This window comes from Bactrocera dorsalis, chromosome 2, assembly GCF_023373825.1.
Source record: "Bactrocera dorsalis isolate Fly_Bdor chromosome 2, ASM2337382v1, whole genome shotgun sequence".
Classification (NCBI taxonomy): Eukaryota; Metazoa; Arthropoda; class Insecta; order Diptera; family Tephritidae; genus Bactrocera; species Bactrocera dorsalis.
Genome location: NC_064304.1, coordinates 91727836 through 91749616, shown reverse-complemented (window position 1 = coordinate 91749616; position 21781 = coordinate 91727836). Strand labels below are relative to the sequence as shown.

Below are 21781 nucleotides of genomic sequence, written 5' to 3'. Positions count from 1 at the left end.
ACAAGTTATGGTTGTTATGGCACTGCGGCTACAGGCATCGAAAAGGGCAAAAAATAATGCTAAGCAGTAATAATGAAATAAACAGTTGTACACAAGAGAAAGAGGAGATAAAAAACGTGGATAAACAATGAAAAATATATAAAAAGATTATAAAGAGAAAATGTTGAGTAAAAAACTTTATATTTTTAAGGCTGTTTTTTTATTGCTGGCTACAAACCACACGGCCAGATCCTTTCAAATCGAATGAACTTCAGTATTCTAAGAAGGTTGAGATCATGAAAACTCTATGCCTTAACTACCCAGACTTTAAGTCCTAAACGTTTGAACACATATCGAAAGATTACAGATAGAAACGGAGAAAAGAAAGAGAAGAAGACAGTGGAATTATAAATATATTATGTCGATAAGCAAAAGCATTTAATTTGCAATCCTAAAAGCAAAAATAGCTTATATGTAAGAGAGTGAGGATTTTGCTTTCGAAAAGATATACAAAAATAAATATATTTATCGATACTGGCATTAGTAGTCTGAACACATGTGTGATACCTCAAAGTCGATTTTTAAAGATCTTATGAACCAGTATACGGGGATTTTTAGGTACTAGAACGGACGGGCGTTTTAAGCTGTGTGCCTATGAAATTCCAGAATTATCTAACATTGCCAAATTAGTATATATAAATATACATATATATAAAGTTCTGCTTCGACGAAGATAAGATTACCAAGATGTTTCAGCCTCAGTCTTGCAAAGGCCGGACAATGGATGAGAAATTGCCTGGATATTTCCAATTTATCCTTCAACTTTGACTAATATCACCCGACAAGCCTTACCGCATGAATGCTTAAGGGGTAATGTTCAGTAGGCACTCTTAGGAATGGATCAACTTTGCTAAGGGAAAGTAGTTTTCTTGCATTCTACTCTCTACCAAAAGGATGTCGCAATTTCACAGAAGCTGGGATTAGACCAGCGCATACTATTCTATGATCGAATATGTAAAACTCGGTTCGTAATTTCAATGAATTAAAAAAAGTTAAAATAAAAAAAGAATAACAAAAATGTCAGAATAACCGATAAAAAGAGCATCCAAATTTTAAATAAGGCTTCGGTAGATACCATTTTTTTGTCAAAATTTAGTTGGAATTGCTTGCAAATTAACAACTGAGCTCTGCTCATTATTTTTTTCTATATTTGGGGTAATGTGACCTTCAGGGTACAGCATTATTTGCCCCATTTTGGCGTACAAAACGCTTACTCACTAAGTATAGTATTTATGCACGTATATACCCACATTTTCCCTTAAGTGCCGTTATTCCTCTGCGCTTCTATTCGCTCACTCGCTAGTTAAGTGGCTAATGCACTTTCAATGTTATTGACTGTCATGTATTCAAGTTGCTGACGCTTAAGAAGCAAAAAAGCGCGCAAAATAAATTACGCAACAGCCCAGATTAAAGAAAAAAAAACAAAAAAGCTTTGCAAAACAACAAAAAAAAATCATAAAAAACTCGCCGTGTGAAGGGAGGGTGAGCTGACGAGCGTAATAGAATCTACAAATAACTATGGCACACTCAACGAAGGACTCACAGTGGGAGTGGTTGGTGGAATAACGGTAATCGGCTATATAACTGAGCATAACACAAACGAACGTTTCGTAAAGTGAGCTGCACTCGACCCAAATATGCGAACAAAACACAGAAACCGTGCAAACACAACAAAGAAAGTGCAGCGAATGCAGCATTGACCGAGTGAGATGCGAGGCAAATAAAACTGCTCTTAAACAAACGGCCCCACAATACCACAGCAATAACAATAACAACAACAATTGCAAGTAACAAAAAGCGTAAATAAAAACAACAACACACAGGCAACGAATGCTGAATTCACAGCTTTAAACGATGGATAATCAATGGCCGACAAATGCAGTTGCAGCGCATAAACTTGCCAAAGAAAACCAGAAGCAACAGCAACAACAACAACAAATAAGCTCTTATTCGCTTCTAGTGAACTTATTTGAGTTTGTTTGTGCTATTGTTGTTATTATTGATCGATATATTGCCTGCTATTATTGTGCCTGAAGTGCTATTTTGAAATTTCGCCACGCCATGGCAGGCCAACTGGCAAGCAAGCAGGCGGACAGTCGGACCGGCGGCTAGGCGGGTAGAGCAAGACAGCCACAGTTCAATTGCAAAGCGTTTTCGCTGCTTCAATGCTGCGCTAGCAGTAATATTATTATGCTACAGCACTGTAACGGCCAAGGCTACAACCACTATGTCCAAAATTGAAAAAAATAGCACAACAACAACAATAGTTCCACTTAAAGCAGTTCAAAATGCCTGTTCGCTGTTGCAACAATAAAACAATGGAAAATGCCGATATGCTGAAATCTGATTGCTTGTGTGTGTGTGTATGGCCCAGCGTATATTTACTTGTGTGTTGTTTTTGTGCTTGCGTGAAGGTAGCACGCTGGTTTGGATGTTGTGCGAATTGGATATGTCCAGCTGGAAGGGGCAATCAATTTTGCAGCAAAAAATTCACAATCGGGTTAAGGCGAATGATTCAGTTATACAGCTGGCCAGTGGGGCGTATGAGTAATATGAAAAATGCATGGCCACAGCATTGAATTATTTATTTCCCGCTTTTTGCTCATATGTTAAAGCACTTGTTGTACTGAAAGCATTATAAAAAATTTAATGTGATATTTTCTTTCTTTTTTCGCAAGGTTTGTAATTGGGTTTAAGCTTTATAATCGTGCATGGGCAACAATATTGAGATTTAATATAGCGTATTCCTGTTAAATTCGTAGCGCCTTTTATTATTCATGCGTACTTTAGTTGAGGAATCATTTTAAATGTTCATTTAGACCACTAGGAATACAACAAAGCATATAAAAAAATACTTTATAATTTAAAACAGCGCCTTTCCTGAAGTTGGTGTTTTTAGGATGGAATGGCTTAAAAGATTAAATGCTGAAGAAATTTGGATTTAACCAGTCTTATTATGGCTAATCGGTTACTTGAGAATTATCTGGGAGTAGCTAAAAATTGGAAACTTTTCGGGTTTTCTGAATGACATGTTTTTTAGGCTTGAAATCGAGTTCATTAGAAGAAAAGCTCTATGCTTTTGAATTTTTTCTCTTTATTATTTATTTTTCTCCTCCAGTAAGGCACAAAATTTCCAACTACAAGTAAAACACTCGATTTGTTTGTCTTCGATTGATTTGCCATGAAATCCGTTGTGAGCATAAAAACTAGTGACAAAATACATTATAAGTACAAAGTATTTGTCTGCAAATTCTGCAGCTGTCAGTGACAAGTGCAGAGCAATGAAAAACGAAATGATTTGTGGTTAAGCTTAAGCCAGCCAACAAAAATGCCAGCAAAAGTTGTGGTTCGCTTTTTTGGATTTTTCGATTACTGCTCTTTATTGATGAATGCTGTGCCTAAAAATAACAAAACCTAATTTTGAATTAGCACAGATTTTAGGATTATACTGAATGCTTTTGGGAAGGAAATTGCTTTAGACTGTTTTTAAAAAACTAGTAAGGTGTTCAACTGGCGACGAGGACACGAAATTTTGTCCCCCTCTACTTCGAGAATGCATGACTCAATACATTTTTTTCCAAATTTGTTGTGGTCTGCAGATATATACATATATATAAAAATTATAAAAACAATGAATAGTCTAAAAATAAATTGTTTTTCTTTATTCATTGCCAAAAGAACCAGAAAACTGCTCGAAATTCTGTCCTCTAGTCTTGAATGCTCCCTTTAAGACGGAATAGCCGGATGCCGAATAGAATGGTCATTTGCGATTAATTATTGGTTTCGGAAAATTTTAAACATTTACAGAAATTCGTCATTCGATAATGCTTTGGCTTCTGAATCACCTTTGGAAGAGACTTTTCAAATTTTTCAAATTATTGTTAAAATCTGTGATTTCAAGGCAATCAGTTAAGTAAAAAAAAAATAGCCAAAAAAAGAAAAAAAAGTGCCTACTTAATTGTATCTACATATATACAGGGTGTCTCAAAATTAACGTAAGAATTAAATTTTCCGCTATTTTAATTAATATTCACAGTTGATGAAATTAAAGCACTATTCTGATCATATTTTATATGAAATTTTCGAACCGTGGCCGCCAAAGTTTTCATTATTTTTGAAATATTGTTCAATGATGAAGACACGTTGCTCTATAGTGTAATGCTTCATATATATTAAATTTAAATTCTCAGCTCTCAATTTTAGTGTTCTTCAGCGTTCAATTTGGGACAACCTATATTTAATAACAATCTGCGTTAATTTTGGGACACCCTTACACATATAAATTAATTATTTCGCCTAAAAGCACACAACAGATAATTAGGTAACATGCCTTGTGCAAAATTCTATAAAATCTCACATGCCCATCATCTTCTTGTATGACCATGTTCACCTAAGCCATTTGTTGGGTCATGCCTTATAATTTCGTTCACCTGTTCGGTTTTGCACTGAACGAAATTGAAAGTTTATGAAACACCTCTCTAACTTCCTATCTGCATTTTAATCAGCAAATCCATACCATTTTATGTGCAGCACAGAAATATTCAATATTCAAATCAGGTGCGTTTGGGCATACACTGCATACACATGCATATGCATACAAGCACGCATTTACTACAAATATTTAAACACACAAACAACAAACCGCACCGTTTACCAGACACCTATGCATGTTGTATGTGTGCCTCGGTTACACCCTTCGCGCCCCACCCCAGTGTGAAAAATATGTAATTATGAACACTTCTAAGTGTGTTGCGCGTGTAAAATCATACAGGCACACACCAACACACGCAGACAAGTGTACGGATGAAAGTGAATTCGGTTTGCATAAGTGTAGTGGCACGTGCTGCCCATAAAATCTAGGATAAATGCGTTATTGTGTTGGCAGTGTGTGCACGAGATTCCGATCAACATAAAAATAGATATTTATGTGCAGTTATTTTGGGTTTTCAACACACATAAATAGAGTTTTTTGAGTATGTGTACTGTATATATAGTATTTATAATGTATGCGTTATGTGTTCATTGAAATGGTTTGGTGGATTTATGACTGGGACAAATATTGATTGCGAGAGGCAAATAGAAAGCTTATGAAATTTAAAATATTCAAAATTTTGGAAAATGGTATTAGTTTTTTATTTTTGGAAAATTAATGTGTTGTAGATACTGCTTAAATTAATGAAACTTTAAGGATCCGCACTTAGTTTGAAAGCCAAAAAAACGTCGATTTTTGGAATTAAAAAAAGCCACTGCATCAATTGTTTTGAAATTTTCTGCCTATATTTAGACACTAGAATACTCAGTGAATTAAAATTAATAATTTTTGAGCTTTACGAGATCTATGACAGCACTAAAAACTGGTACACCACTGCTGTAGTGATTGCGGCCTTCTCCATGACTGATACCTAAAACTAAAAAAGTCTCGTTAAACTGAGGCTAAAATGACCTACGACCAAAAAAATAATAATAATAATTAAAAAATAAAAATAAAAATTACAAAATGAGTAAAGCGCGACATATGCTGAGTTATAATATAAAAATTGAGGCAACATAGGCAATTTCACTTAAAACGTTCATAAATTATTAGCTCATCACTTGATTTTGGGCCGATGATTGGTTTTTGAAAATATATTGCACGTTCTTTGACAGATTTTTCCCTCTTCCAATTAGCCGCTCTTGCCCTTTAGCTTACTTTTGGTTCTTCCGATGAAGGCCCTTGATTATTTTGCAATCGAAAAAGATTTTAACTTTTTTTCACTCACAAAAACGGTTGCACAATCTACAAAAAGAAAAAAAGTATAAAAAAAACAATTGAATAAACCTCTTTGCACATTTATAAATAAAACTTTTGTTAATACCTAAAATTGCTGTCAGTTAATATGAGTTAAATGCGCAAATTTCCATTCAAAATCAGCATATGCGTGATCGCATCATTGTTCGATGCCAGCTGAAAGCGTCGCCTTTCCCTTTCCGCGTTGTTCATATCACTAGACATGACTAAGTACATCCGTATACTTAAATCTATACATATATTTATATACATATATTTAGGCATATACTATGTAGTATAAATGTGTTATGTATGTGTGTTTATGCTGTTGTGTGCGACAATGTTGCGCAGTCACGCAATATTTCATTTTGGTTTTGCTGGCGGACAATTTTCACATTTACTTTACATAACAGTAAGCATGTATGCTCCTGTGTGCTCATGTATGCTTATGTGTATGTATGTGTATGTGGGTTATTTTGCCTTTTAAATTAAGCGCTTTCAATGCATTTAATGCGTATGTGATATGTCAAACGAGTCCCTTAAGGCTTGCGTGCATGTTATATTACATGTGTTTGTGTGCCTGTGTAAGCGTGCTCTAGGAAATCTAGTATGTCAGACACATTGACATAGTCACTAGGCGCAGATGCATATAAAAACAGTGACATGGAAGCGTGCCTTTAAAGTTTCTCAAATACAGTTGTTTCTTGACTAAGCGGAACTGTTCGTTTTTGCTGCAAATTAACCAGCTTGGTTCTGTTAGTAGGTTAATTGTTGTAGATTAGTGTTAGTTCAAATCGAAAAAATTAAAGAATTAAAAATTTTGTTTAATAAATTTCTGAAAAAAGAACAAAGAAAACAAGTTAAAAATTAAAAAAAAAGTAAAAAAAATTTAAAGAAAAATTAAAATTTCGAAGATATTTTTCAAAATGAAAAATAAGATGTCCTATCTAAGTCAACTGTCCCAGTTATCTAAGCCATAGTGAACGTCTATACCATATTATTATTTGCATACAACAATCTTAAGTTGTCTACCAAGGAGGGAACAGGGAGTAGAATATTTCATAACCACAACAGAACGGTCGATAACATGTAACACATTTGATGTAGATATTAAAATATAGATATACATTGACATATACAAACTTTTGCCTAGGTAGGGTTATGTATGAATCTGTGACCACAGAAAAGTCATGCCAACAACGCATTATAAAAAAGGTAAGACATACAAGCACTCAAATGCTTACATATAATATGTCTTTAGATATACTGGACTTGAAAGTAAGACTCTCTCTAAATTTATTATATTTCTTTTGGCGGTATATGGAAGTACTGCCAATAATTATGCTGATTTCAGAACAGCTTTAGAATATTATGCTGATTATAATATATATATTTTTGTTTAGAATTTGTTAATGAATTTTTTAAATAAGTTTCTTTAATTTGAGAGAATAATTAACATAGACTTTTCTACGAATATTTAAAGTTTTAAATTTGTATTGTAAGAAATAGCAATACATGTAATTTTTCACACAAAAAATGTTACTTAAGTTTTCCGTGTTTCAACGTCATCCTAAAGGTAGGCAACAAAAATATATTGCCTATTAACAGGCGCTTGCTGTCTGCTATTCATTGTCAAAAACAGGAAATTAAAAAATAAAATAAAATAAAATAAAATAAATTAAAAAAAATAAAATAAAATAAAATAAAATAAAATTTAAAAAATAAAATAAAATAAAATAAAGTAAAATAAATTAAAAAAAATAAAAAAAAAAAACAAAATAAAATAAAATAAAATAAAATAAAATAAAATAAAATAAAATAAAATAAAATAAAATAAATAAAAAAAAAATTAAAAAAAAATAAAACATAATAAAATAAATAAAATAAAATAAAATAAAATAAAATTTAAAAAATAAAATAAAATAAAATAAAGTAAAATAAATTAAAAAAAATAAAAAAAAAAAACAAAATAAAATAAAACAAAATAAAATAAAATAAAATAAAAATAAATTTATTTAAATTAAAAAAAAAAATAAAATAAAAATAATTGGAATAAACTAGAACGAAGTAAACTAAAAAAAATCAAATCAAGCGTTACTCTTATTTACAAAGAATATTATTCTGCAAACTTAGAAAGTGTTAAGTACTTTCAGCTTTTCGATTTAATGACAAATATAAGTTCTGAATTCATTTAAGACTCATAAACTTTATATTTTTAATAAAAAGTAAAATAAAGAGTTGTTTCCAAATGCATTGATCCATTTCCACACTACTTGGAGCCGTAATATCACGGCTATATTCCAAGCACAAAGTCTGTCATCTGCCAACACAAGCATATGTATGGATATCTATGCCTATGTATATATATATGTTTTTCGTGGCCACAAACGTTCACGCTTGGCGTAAGTAGTTACGCGTAAACGCGTGGTTGCACGCTTTCACATATATGTATGTTGATATATATTTCCACATATGTAAATTGTGTCTGCTGTGTGTGTGCGTGCGTGTTTTCATACATATTTGTCTATTTGCCAAGCAATCCTTTGAGTGTTTGTATGCGCCTGCATGCTTGCGTGCTTACGCGCTGAAGGCCAAACGTACAAACACACACACGCGTATATATATATTAATAACTAAAGTTATATACACACACTTACGCGCCTATAAACACGATATTTACTGTGCCAACACTCAGCAAAGCGACGACAACCGAAAAAGCACTTGTTAAAGGACATCCTGTAGACGAAAATTAAAAGCATTTTTTTTTTGCTTTTCTGTTTGCACAACATAATAAGCAAGTGTTGGCATTTGCGCGCTGCTTGGCTGGCTGTCACACAAACCACAAGCAACTAACTGTAATGCACACAAAGAAGAATTGTATATGTATGCATATAAGGCTATATAATATTTGTATGAAATCTAAGGGCGCAGCGATTGTGTTTGTGTGTGTGGTTACGTGCGTTTGTGTTTGCCTTTGTTTGTCGAGTTCACTAGACCGTACTGGCAGCCAGCTAGGCAGACAGCCAGGTGGCCCAACCTATTCACCAGCCCATTCACTGGCGCCCGCTACCCTTTGTCTGCCATATATGCCTTTGTGTCTTTCCCACTGTCCGCCACTCCGTCTATCGGCTCGCGCCGTGTGCACACATCAAGACTGCGTGTCGTGTTTGCTGCTGCCGTTGCAATATTATTCTTACTTTTTATGACTTTTTCCGCTCTTACATGTTACTCGTACTCATCGAAACTGCTGTCGGCGCACAATTTGCCTATGATTTTTGCACGCCTACACGCCTAAAAGCATATAACCTGTGAGTACCTTTCCACTTTCAATTATAGTTGCTTCGAGCTGTTGGCTGTTCTTCCGCTGGCCGTTGTCGCTTGCGCTGCTAAGCTGTGGCTGCCTTTCAATGGCTGCGTATTTCGCCAAGCGAAGTTGTTTACTTTTCGTGCGTTAACGTAACGACAACAACAAGAATTCGTGAAGTAGTGTATTTAGTGCTTTTTGACATTTTTCCAGGCATGTGTGTGGTTATGAGCACTCTGTGTGGGCAAGAAAATGAAAAGAAAAACAAAGAAATGACAAATCCAAAACGTTGAAAAAGTGTATTAGGAAGCATAAGTATAAATGGATAAGGTGAATTCGAAGATAAACACTATTAAGTGTTCACACATGCTTCCCTCTACACACGCAAGCAACAATTTATGTGTCTCTATATAATAGAGTATTTAAAAGAGATAGCTTAGAGATATCTACACTTTGTGGCGCAACAATTTTCACACTTAAGCACTTCGTTTCGCCCACGTGGGTGTGTTTGTTTGCATTGCCACCTGAAAATAGTCACTCGTTTTTTATTAATGATTTTTGCGTAAGCGCATTTTCTTGATTGCCTACCACCATGACACCGATAACGGTTACACCTTCACATAAAACACATACACACTTCTTCAAGTGGTCGCTTCATAAACCAATGATTTTGTTGTCGCAAACACATGTTCTTGTCACCAATTGCAAACAGTTTTGTGATTTTTCATTTAATTGATTAAAGCATAGTAAAAATGGATAAAATTATCATGATTGTCTCTGCAATATTTCAAACTTTCGAAGGCTATTTAAAATGGTTCTATCTACACTTTACTAACGATATCTTTGAATTTGGTTTGGAATTTGTCACTAAAACTTTTTTATTTCGACTTTGACGTGGTAGATTAACCTCACTTCGGTTTCAGAACTTTATTGTCTGTAATTTTACTAGATAAAAATCAAAGCGGTAATAGAAAATAGTATGTGGACTCTACCACCTTTCGTTTAAGGTAGGGGCGCAAGCTAACTGATTGTGATGAGATGCTTAACCATCGCCACATTTGTTGCAGTCTTCTACTATGTTCACTTTATTAAATTATTTCGGTGGCTCTGACATGGTACTTTGTGTAGACGAGGAAAAATTAAGGGGGTTTTCAAATTTCTTTGAACAAAAAACACAAAAGTATACCGATAGGGACATCAAACGATGCCAGTTTTTCTCCACTCTTTTGACATTTCTCTTCAGTAATATGCGATTCAAGAACGAGTCGAAACTATTAACATTTACTATCAAAATTCGGATTAAGTGGCCTCAACATTAAGAGCGCTACGTCCAATTTATGGTCGTCAGTCAATTGTCCGTCTCGGTCGTGCGGTTTAACGCCGTTAGACTATTTTCTGTAGGGCTACGTCGAGCTTATGGTCTATGCCAATAAATAGCGACGATTGATGAACTTTGTACGAATATCGAACATGAAATAGCAGAAATATCGACCGATTTGTGCTTGAACAATCGAAAATTGGTTCAGCGTCTGGACTTCTGCAAGGGTTCTCGTGTTGGCCCTACATAATAGCATATACTTTCGCGGGCATAAATAATTTTTGTAGCACTTTCATTGAAAACCCCGTTTTATTTTTATAAAAGATGCTGGATTTCCTATGTGGCTATCCCCAAATGATGGCTCTTAAAATACTGGACCCTAGACAAGATGGTCATTCTAAAAAACCCTTTTTTTTGCGGTCGTCGGAAGCAGAGTTCACTATACTTACTCAGAAACCGACGTTCGATTTTTTCCGCATAGTACACGTACAGTTGAGAAACTATTGAGAGAGATTTGTGCTAAGTGCTACCATTAACTTCACAGTGTCACTTGTGATCCTTTTCGCTAGTGTTTTCCACTATTTTTTCATGATCCCTTCAGTTTGCCATTACCAGCCAACTTGAGTATTGTAGCCGAAATATGAGCCTCGATTCAAACTACTTGACTATAGGAATTGATAAGAATCTTTGCTCTTCAAAAATGTGAAAAATTATAATCTTTGTATCAGTAATTCGATTCTTATATTCGATAACGCTATTCACAAAGCTTTCTATAACCTGCTCGATTAAAGGATTTTTAAAAGTTCTAATTTAGGAGTTACTCAATGCTGATTAGAGGAGGAATTGTGGAAATATGCTTTTATTTGCTTTGATATTCTGTGCGTATTTGTGTAAGCCTTTCACCAATAATTAGTTGAATGAAAATTTAAAATGTTCGCAGCAGTTCGTGGAGCAATTTTTCCGAGAACAACAAACTCAAATACTCTTCATAAGTCAAACATTGTGACGAATCGAACACACAACTGGCATAAAGCAAACAGACAGCATGTGTTTGGGACACTTTAGATGTAGCCACAACTTTCTTGACTTTGTCAATGCTTTTCCATTCAAGTCTCATAATAAGAAGAGGACAATCAGCCATAAAAGAGCAGATTCTATTCGCCGCTTACAATGTAGTATAAAGTATATTGTTTGACAATTTATCGGAGTACAAAAAATTACAAAGTAATTCGTACGCCTTCTTCATTACTAATATTTTTTTCTTTTCTTGCACAAATTTATACAATTGCTTTCTTATATCAATTGCTTGCACGCGTATACACAAGCTCAACGTTTTGCCACATTCGGAATTCTCGCCAAAGTATTTGCATAATTTTAAGTGCAATTCGTTAAATGTCTCAGTTACGTTTTATGTAAATTTGAAAACGTGTTTACTTATGTAGAAGTATGTCTGTTGGTGCGTTGGCGCACAACCTTGCGCATTGGCCATGCAATGAGTACTTTGCATTTTTTATGATTGTGTTGAGTGTTGACATTTTTCCAACTTACACATAGTTTACGATCTGCGACAGCGCCCAACTGCATTCAAATATGCTTGAGCAGAGAAAAGCCGAAATATTTGACGAAAGCCGAAGTGAAGCGTGAAGGACATGGATTGAAAAGTGAATGCCGCATAACTTTTGCATACGAAAATAAAGTCATTTTCAACTTTGCAAAGGACAAATTTAACGAGGCAAAAGAAACTCTGAGCGAGAAAGTGAGGTAGTAAGGGAAGAAGGACATATGGAGTGAGAAAGTATGCCAAAGAACCGAAAACTTCGATTTGCTTTTATTATTGAAAAACTTTTTTCACATTTTAGAAACCTTTATATAGACACACACACGCACGCGCGCACACTCAGAAAAATACACGGTATTTATATATAAAGTGTTATATGGCCCATAAAGTAAAGGAAGCAAATAAAATTGTTTGATAATTTGGCCTAAAAAAAGTTCTGAAATGAAAATTCCGCAGCAGCTAAGGCCTTACGTAAACAAATGGCGGAAAAGAAAAACAAAAAGAATAGCAAATGAATAAACAAAAATATAAATGCGGATTCACACACGCAGATTTTCGTTGCCGAAAGTCGTAGTTTGCATGTGAGCGGGCGCCGAGGAAAGACGAAGGCCAGAAAGTTGCACGTTCTCGGGTAACACACTGTGTGTTCCGTTTGGTAAAAGTGTGCTGCTTTGCAATACGCCCTTCGTTTTCATTTTGAAATTCCTTCCATGACTGCAAATTGCGCTTGGTTTCAGAAGAATATTTACAATATGTTTGTAATTGATCATTTGTTGCATATAGTATGTAAATACTTCCGATAATGAGCAACAAAAATCCTCCTGTGTGAACCTTGTCTAAAAGAGTGTGCTTGAAAGGCTCAATCTTATGAGAAAAAGTCAAAAAGTTTGGTTTGTATTATGAACGGACACCGCAAAAGCAGCAGCAAAAATAAAAATATAATGCTTTACAATCAGCTTCACCACAAGTTGTTGTCTATGCTTTCCATGAGCTGTTACGAAAACCCAAAATCGATTTCGGTTTACTTTCTTTGAATAACGGCAAAATTGTGGCAGTTCCTGCAAATATTTTCTGGTGCGTGCGAAGACATTCAGTTGCAAAGCAGCGATTGGAGCACGTCGCTGCGACTTAAGGTGACTTAGCCGCCATAGTTGATAGCTGAGGTAAAATTACGTGACTTTTGCTTTGTTTGCTGCCAAGCAGTTGCAGAGTATGCATGCGAACACACACATATACATACATATATTTATAGAAGCGAAGAAAAAATAAAGAAAGCTGGCAGAACACTGATATATATATTTGATTATTCTAGTACATTATATATTTATACGGGTGTGATTTAAAAGAAAAATTAGCTGCAGTAACCTAGCAGGTACTATAACAAACATATATTATATATTTATATAACAGTTAGTTCAAAGTAAAAACCTGTTATAAATTTGGGTCATGCTTATACCCTTTTTATTTGACTTCAATACAATCTCGACAGTATACACTATAGTTTGTGAAGTCATACAGAAGTCCGCTGTGGAGCTTCGCACACATTTACGAAAGCTTATCGTTTACGATATAAGCGCTGGCTTCAAAAATTTGAGATATTTTCTCTTTTGAAAGTGCTTTATCCTGCTTTATCCATGCATGTGTGTGCACAAGATTTTTTCATTTATGCGAAATCTGCGAAAAATGTAATTTTCTTGATAAAAGCACGCTTGTTGTTGCATTTGAGAATAAAAACTCCAGCTGTAACCATCTATTCTACATTACTTTGAAAGGATATGATAAAATAAAAATTACTTTCCAAACCTCTAGCAGCATTTTTATGAGAAGCATTGACAATCGAACATTCTCTCTCGAATGTTTCATCTTCTATCGATTGGCTGTTAGTTGAAAAATGTGCAACCTTTGAATTTTTTAAGCACTCATTCTTCTAGTATATAAAGCATTGCCACAACGTTTCACTGAGCTATATCGCTTGGGTATCAAATCATATATCAGGCTTACCTGTGCAGTACCATACATCGCACCCAATATGCTGCACCCTTTTGCGCTACATGTAAATGCTCTATCCAACAAACAAACATGTGTAAGCGTCTACAAGCACATGTATCCATGTAGACTTAGTAGGGATTTGCATATTTGCGAAGCACACGCAGTTCTGCAGCAAGTGTGGCTGCATGCTTCCCTAGGCAAGAAAAGTTAAAGTTGCAAAATCGTCTAAAGCATAGTTGGAATAGTCAAAGATAAGCGCAGCGCCTTAAAGCCGAAAACTTGTTCAGTTGTGACAAGAAATTTGCACTATGTTGCGAGTTGTTACGTAAATAAATTATGTTTTAGGAAAAGTGCACAAGATTTAAGCAATAAATATGTTTGGAGTTAACTGCGCAACGACGATCTCGTGGAATTTCCTGTAGAGTGGTCTTCAACTTTCTCCGATATTCATCTCAAAAGTGATATTTTGTTGTTGTCCTTTTTTTAACTGGCAGCCCAAAATTTTTTGCAGAAAATGCCATTGACTTTTTCCAGTAACAACAGCTTCGCTTTCAGTTTTTCTCTTTGCGTGTATGTTGTTTCATAAATGCACGGATTTAATGCTTGAATTTAGCGCATAAGCATACGAAATTTATATATTTATTCACATAAAAATACCACTGTACTGCTGCCTCAATCATAGTCACTTTTCTCAAATGCACGCTTGTCTTTGCAGTTTATTTAATAACTAATGGATGTTTCAGCTTATCCAACTTGCAGAGTTGATGAGCACACTCAGCAAATACTTGGGAATCTCTGTTGTTTATTTTGTTTGGATTACTTTAAAGCTATTCCATATTCTGCATTTTTTCCATTTTGCTGAAAATACATTTTACATGTATATAGCAGCAAAATACTACTAAAAATGTCATAAAAAGGTTGATTCCACAAAAATATAGTTGCCATAGAAACTAAAGCTTGGAAAGTACATTGTTCAATTGTAAAAATTATCTTCTCAACATTTTTTGTTTTTCTTTTAAATACTCAAAAGTATTTCTTTTGTCTCTCGCTCAAGTGTTACTCATACGCCGTGTAGACTTATGTATATTTATATGTCGGAGCAGGTTCATGTAGCGTTTTCATATTCAGGCATGCAAGGGTGTGCATATTTTGAAACAAAAGTAAGAGAACTTGCGTATGTACATACTTTCTAATTACAACAACCAACGCTGACTTCAGTTCGCTAAATGACAACACAGCTTGAAATTGCAGTGACACCTGGCTCACTGAAATCAACGCTATCAGACTTTTATATAGGGTACGTATATTCATGTGCGTGAATTATTGTTCTCCAATCTGTTTTGATTTACGTATCGATCACAATCTTTTTCACATGAAATTAAGGACATCAATCAAAAAAGGAAAATGCTTTCATAATAATAATTGATATTTTAGTACGAAACCTATGAACTTAAGGACTTCAGACCCATCAGCGTCTTACTAAAAACTCGGCAGAGATTGCTGGACTGGTACATGGCGCAATATGCTTGCTGTAAAGACATGTTAGTGAATACTGCTCTACATACTATCGTGGCATGGCTTGAGGAAGCCATTAGGATTAAGGAATTAACTGTTGGGAAGAAAAGGCCTTGATATAGAGGGAAATTTCAATAACGTCCAGCCGGAAGCAGTCGTAACTGCCCTGAACGATCTTGGATTGAATCAAATCTTAAACACCTTATTTTCAGTTTTCTGTGCGAGGGAGTGATTGAAACGAAATAGGGAATCGCACGTGCTCGACGAAATGTGGGTAGGGGAACATTAAAAGGTGGATTTCTGTCTCCTCTTCTATGGATCGAGGTTGTCAGGTGATTGCCTATTCAGACGATGTAGCGCTCATGGTCAAAGAAATTTCCTTAGTACCGTTTGCCAATTGACGCAGGAACCTCTCAGGTCGTAACAAGTTGGGAAGTCTTAACCGATCTCGCCATCGACCCAAATAAAATCGAGTTAGTTTTATCTGCTAGAAGATATAAGATCCCGGCTGCAGAAAATGGGAGATATCCGTCTATAACCAGCACATACAGGGAAAGCTTTCATAGAAACCAAATATCGAAGAGAGAGCATCGATAGCCTTGCACTGCTATTGGCAAAAGATGGGGTCTCTCACCGAAAGTGGTTCTCTGGCTCTACGACATCATAATCAAGCCCATTGTGTTCTACGAGGTAGTTTTTGCGGGGCTCTAGAAAAGACCATACTTGCAAAGAAGCTCGAGAGTGTTGCTCATCAGCATGTGCGATGCATGTGTCTGAACATTCGGAAATCCTCACCCACTTTGACTTGATACTAGATCACTTGAATCATGAAGTCGCCAAACCGAATTCTGGTGGCTCCTTCTCTACTCATGTACCAGCGAGGAAGTTGTGGGTGGGAAAATGGCATTTGAGGAGAGAAGCAGAGAGCTTCTTTATGGATGGGTCGAAAACTCCAACTCCAGCTTCAGTCTTCCTGATTATTGCAGTGTCTTCTAACACTGCCTAGTTCAGAGAAGTGACCAACCAACCATTCAGATAGCAGCGCGACGGTACTAAACTTGAATTCATTAACAATGCTTTCAGGCCTGGTCTAAAAGTGTCTAGTCTCGCTTTCAATAGCATCGAGTGTCTTTATGATAAGACTGGTATGGGTACTCGCAAGAAGCTGTAAAGCTAGTGAGTTAGCAAGGAAAGCCAGCCTAGAACCGCTATCGGTAGAATAAGAGCTGGTCGGTGACACGTATCCTCTTGTGTTCTAGGGCCTCCATCGGTACATGCGCTGTACCAAAAGGCTTTTGGTCCAAGATCGATCACAAGAGATCAAGTGATCTTATTGCCCTTAATAAGGCTAGCTTCTCCCTAGGGCTTTAACAGGCCAGTGCCCTATTGGCATTCACGCAGAAAGCTAGGAATCCTACCAGATGTCATCAGCAGAAGCTGTATGGAAGAAAATGAGGTGGAAACAACTTAACACTTCCTTCTTGACTGTCTCGCGTTCGGAAGATCAATACTTAACCACTTTGGAGCGCATACCTTCGGATATCCCATCTGATTTATGTGTATACGTATATTCATAGAAATTATTATATATCTATTTATGGTAAAAAGTTTTGCTTTAACTCGTTACTTTATACACATTTGTTGACAAATTTTCACTAGAATATTTTAATAATATACTTTTATATTTTTACAGGTCGCTTTTGGCTCTCAGGCACTTTGCACGTATAAATTATTGGTAAGCATTGTAGTCCACTTTTTTAGGCAGTAAAATTTGAAACCAAATAGCTGTAAGTATTGAATATTTCTCAAAACAATGGTAAGCTCGTGTGAAATTCTATTAAAAAGCACCGAAACTGGAATACTCTTTAAAAATAGATATGATACTAGAACTTGATTTTGATTGGTCTACAGGAATGGGCTGATGTTCGAAGATTGTACCATTGCTTTACGCTATATTCGTGAATAAATCTCGTCAAATGAAATAGTTTACCATACAAGCTCTTTTCGATCTCTCTGTGTGACAGCTTTATGTTATAGTGATCTGTTATTGGCGGTTCCGACAAATTAGCACCTTCTTCCACAAACAAGCACGCATGCAAAATTTCAGATCTATATCTCAAAACTGTCGGACTAGTTCGCGTATATACAGATAGGTAGCCAGAAGTATAAAAAGCATAAATCGACTTGGCTCGTTACGTTGTTACTTTATATGTATACTCTGGCTTCTGCTTCTTAGTGTTCAAACTTCGTGACAACTAAATATACCCTTTTCAGGATATAAAACTAAAATGCTCATGCAATTATCACGACAGGCATTCGATTTATGGAATGCTGCTATTTCGAAAGTATTCGAAAGTTTGTTTTTGCTTGTTTGATGATAACTCTCATTTCACTCTTATCACCAGTATTTGATCCTTTACAGATGTAGCGGCAGATACACTGCTTGCACGCCACATAACTGTGAAAAGACGATAGTAAACTACCGCAACTATGTTGCGCAGTTAAAGAAGCCTTTAGTACAGCTAAAACTACTGTTAATTCAATAGTTAGGAACACCATAACTCACACCCAACGCATTAGATTATTCGCTTCCTTACCCATCAAATATGATTCTTTTGCACTCTCCAAATCACCCTTAAAGACACTTAAAGCTACAGCACATCATTGCCAACGCGGTTATAAAGTAGCGAATAGCTGGAGGCACACCTGAACTTTACGTGCATTTTATTGTTACATAACTCACAATCATCCCGGCGAACATAAACAATGACGGCGAATAAAAGATAACGAACACGCTGCGAGCAGCATTGCTGGCAGCCGAAATCACAGCTTGAACTTACAGAAAGACAGACAGCTTCATGCCATGTCTTGGCGTATTCGAGTGCGGCCAAAAATCGTGAGAAAGCATAAAGCAACAATCGTGAAGCATGAAAATTGTGTGATAAGTAAAAATTGTTGCTTTTCTTGTTGCCGTGAGCTTAACATTTTCATTTTGAACGCGCGATTTTCTTACTGATTTCCGTAGATCATTCAACAGTGATTTGCAATATTGCTGAAGCATACTTTTATGCACGCAATGGTATTTGTATCGCATGGATGTGTAACATTGTATATGCGTGTGTATTAAGTGGATATTTATGAAAGAATGTTTGTTTGTTCAGTTGGTGGGAGTTTTTCTGCAATTTCTGTATATTTCTCTGTTATTCTTGACAGGTATTTCAAGTGCAGTTCGCTGAGTGCTTAACTGTCATTCTGTGAGGGTTTCGAATGCAGGACGGCATTTTTAGTAATATTTAACATTACCGTTATCAAAATACTATTCCCATTTTTATTGTTGTTGTGGTTTAAGAACGTGCAGTATGTATATCTTTAATCGCGAGTTAAGTAAACTCTGCTGTGTTCTCCTTTCATATTTCTTTAACTTGTTGTGGACAGTTTGCATCAGTCCGCTGATATTGACACCGCCGTTACAACACTTATTTACTGTTAATATATCTTTAACTCCCGTAAGTTTCAAATAAGCGCTGCAGAGCAGCTGAAGCATTACACAGCTATTTCAAGTGATAATTATGTTGAAATGTACTTTAATCTCCGTGCTACAATCAGTAGATGGCTGCGATAGATATGATGACGCGGCTGTTTGTGGATCCTTCGATTTCTTAACAATATTCTTGTTATTGTTGCAGAAGTCCAACCAGGTTTACTCTTCGGTAGAAACTTTCTTACATTTTGCTTTGTTCCCTGTACACTCTTCTTCAGTTGCTACAACTTTTGCTGTGGTTGACACATTGCAACTGCAGCTTACATGCGGACGCAAGGCGAGAGGCAACCAGGGTTGTGGGAAGTAATCTCGCAGCTTCCGAGTGCCATCAGCGATGACTGTTTGGAGACTGTTTTACTATGACTTTGATAACTTTTTAATTAATTTAAGCGACTTTGCTGTGAAATAAAAGTGATCTGAGTGAGATAGTAAGCTGAGCCAGGTAGATAAAGTGGCGGAAGTACTCGTAAGTGAAGTAAGTGAAGGGATACGAGCGGAAAAATGGGGAAAAGAACGCAACTTTATTGAGTAAATATTCAATTTTGTATCGAAAATGTTGCGTTAAAATGAAGCGAAAGTGCAAGAAATTCTTATACGAGCTGAGAAGAATTAACAGTATGTCAAAAATGTCGGATAGGTACATGAAGAAGACAAAACAAGCATATCACTCAGGAAAAAAGCTTTCTTAATTAACACAAATCACAGCGGTATCGCTGGAAACTACAAAACTCCGCTCAAATCGGAATGGGACCAAGTTGGATCAGTTTAGCTAGAAAATAAAATGTAGGAAGAGTTCTCTATAAAGAGCTCTCCGTTAACCTTAGCTTTAGGCGATCGGATCAACGTAGTGTTTTTCGGCAGAAATGGCTGCTATCGATCACTTCGATTCACTTCGACAGTAGAGCGGCAATATTTGCGCCGAGCTCCCTAACTCTTCGCTCAAAGCTAGTCAGTGAGTGCTTGTCCTCAGTTTCAAGCTAATTCATCATCAGAATCCTTTGTATGACAGGTCACAGCGCAATCATGGCGTGTGCTTAGCAGCTATTGGTCAAAGACCTGGCTTATGGCAATAATTTCACGAATTTCAGTTCCATCTTACTCGAAGGACAATCTTGAACCAACATCAAATACCAATGCCAAATAAATTAGGGTCGTGATAATGATGACGTACTGTAAATATTGACGTACGTTAAATTTTTTGTACTTTGACAAATGTTCAATTTCGACTAACGTCTTTCATGTATGTTTGTATATATTGTATGTGCGTATGTATGTATGTGTTTATGTCAATGTTGAGCTTCTATTAGAAAATGATAACTTTCTTATGGCTGTATGTCTTTTTCTTTGCAAGTCATATATAAATCCCACGTAAAAGCGGAAGAAAATTTCGAAAATCATGCTATTACGATAAACATACGAAATCGCAATCAGAATAAAAGCTTCACAGAAACGAAGCGCAAACGCAGATGGAAACTCAAAATGGAATGAAATGTTATAACTCAGCAGAGCAGCCGCTCAAAGAGTGGCTGAGTCATCTCAATTCCAGGAAGAGCTGCAAGTGGCAGATTTATGAAAGCCCAGCAAATGAAATTTTGCTCGCTGAAATGAATAAGCATAAATATGTCATTACATCTTAATCGTCTCTGTCTGAGTTCAATTAATTTCGCATTTAATTATAGGGATTTTATCTGCAATTGTGTATGCATACTGTACAATATCGTGAGTGAAGAAAATCTATCGAATTTGTTGGTTAAAATAAATCTATATATAGAGAAAACCAGAAAAAATATTGACGTTGGCTGTAAAACCCTTCATAAACACGAAGCACTACTTTCGTGAACTTGATTTCGGTGGTGCAGTTTGTATGGCAGCTATGTATATGGTATAATGATCCGATCTGAACAATTTCTCCGAATATAACACTACTGCCTTAGACAATAATCTATGTCAAATTTAGTAAAGATACTAGCAGCTATATGCTATAGTGGTACGATGTCGGCGGTTCTGACATATGTGCAGCCTATCGAGGAGAAAATGTAATGTGCAAAATTTGATATAGATGTATCAAAAAAAGAGGGACTAGTTTGCGTATACATAGAAAGATGGCTAAATGGTACAGCTCATCATGCCGTTCATTTATATGTGTTTACTTTATAGGTTCACTGACGATTCCTTTTGGGTCTAGCTTCAAAGTTTGTCATTAAGTAACATTAGAGTATCGGTTATTTCTAAAATTGATTGTTTCATGGCAAGCGTCTACTGAAGTTATAGCTTATACTCTAAAAGTAAGGATTCAACGTAAGCAAGCCCTTTATTTTTAATTCACGCCATAGCTAAATCTTTTTTCTTTTCCTATTAATAATTAATATTTAATTTTTTGATATTTTGTATTAAGCAACTAATCTAGTACTTCGTATTTTAACGGCGTATAACTTTTAAGGAGTCACATGGGTTTGCTCGGGTAAAAAACAAGGTCTTTTTCAACAATTTTTTTGTTACAAACACTATTAGCAAAGAAATTCTGAAATTTTCGGAAAAAACATATTTTGAACTCAGCCATTGCGAGTGAAGAAAAATGTGTTTTAGGTAAAACCTTAACACTTGAACGAAGGGAAAACTAAAAATTGGATTCTTGGCAGCATTTAAAAGAAATTAAAATTTTAGTGAAAATTTCGCTAAATTCTTTTTCAAATAGTTGTAATCCAAAACAATCGTCCGTTTAAGTCTTTGAAATACAATCTTGAATTTAG

At 35.6% G+C, this 21781-nt stretch overlaps 1 protein-coding gene across 3 annotated transcripts in view; it reads left to right on the top strand.

Annotated features, from left to right (window-relative positions):
* LOC105230323 (uncharacterized) overlaps positions 1–21781 on the top strand; it is a 187572-nt gene that overhangs the window by 11223 nt on the left and 154568 nt on the right. Inside the window, exon 2 of one of the 3 annotated variants that reach the window (XM_049449237.1) lies at positions 17184–17225. The exons of the other annotated variants lie outside the window; for them this stretch is intronic. The gene's annotated coding sequence lies outside the window, so the exon portion shown is untranslated. The remainder of the gene's footprint in view (positions 1–17183; positions 17226–21781) is intronic. 3 annotated transcript variants of the gene reach the window in all.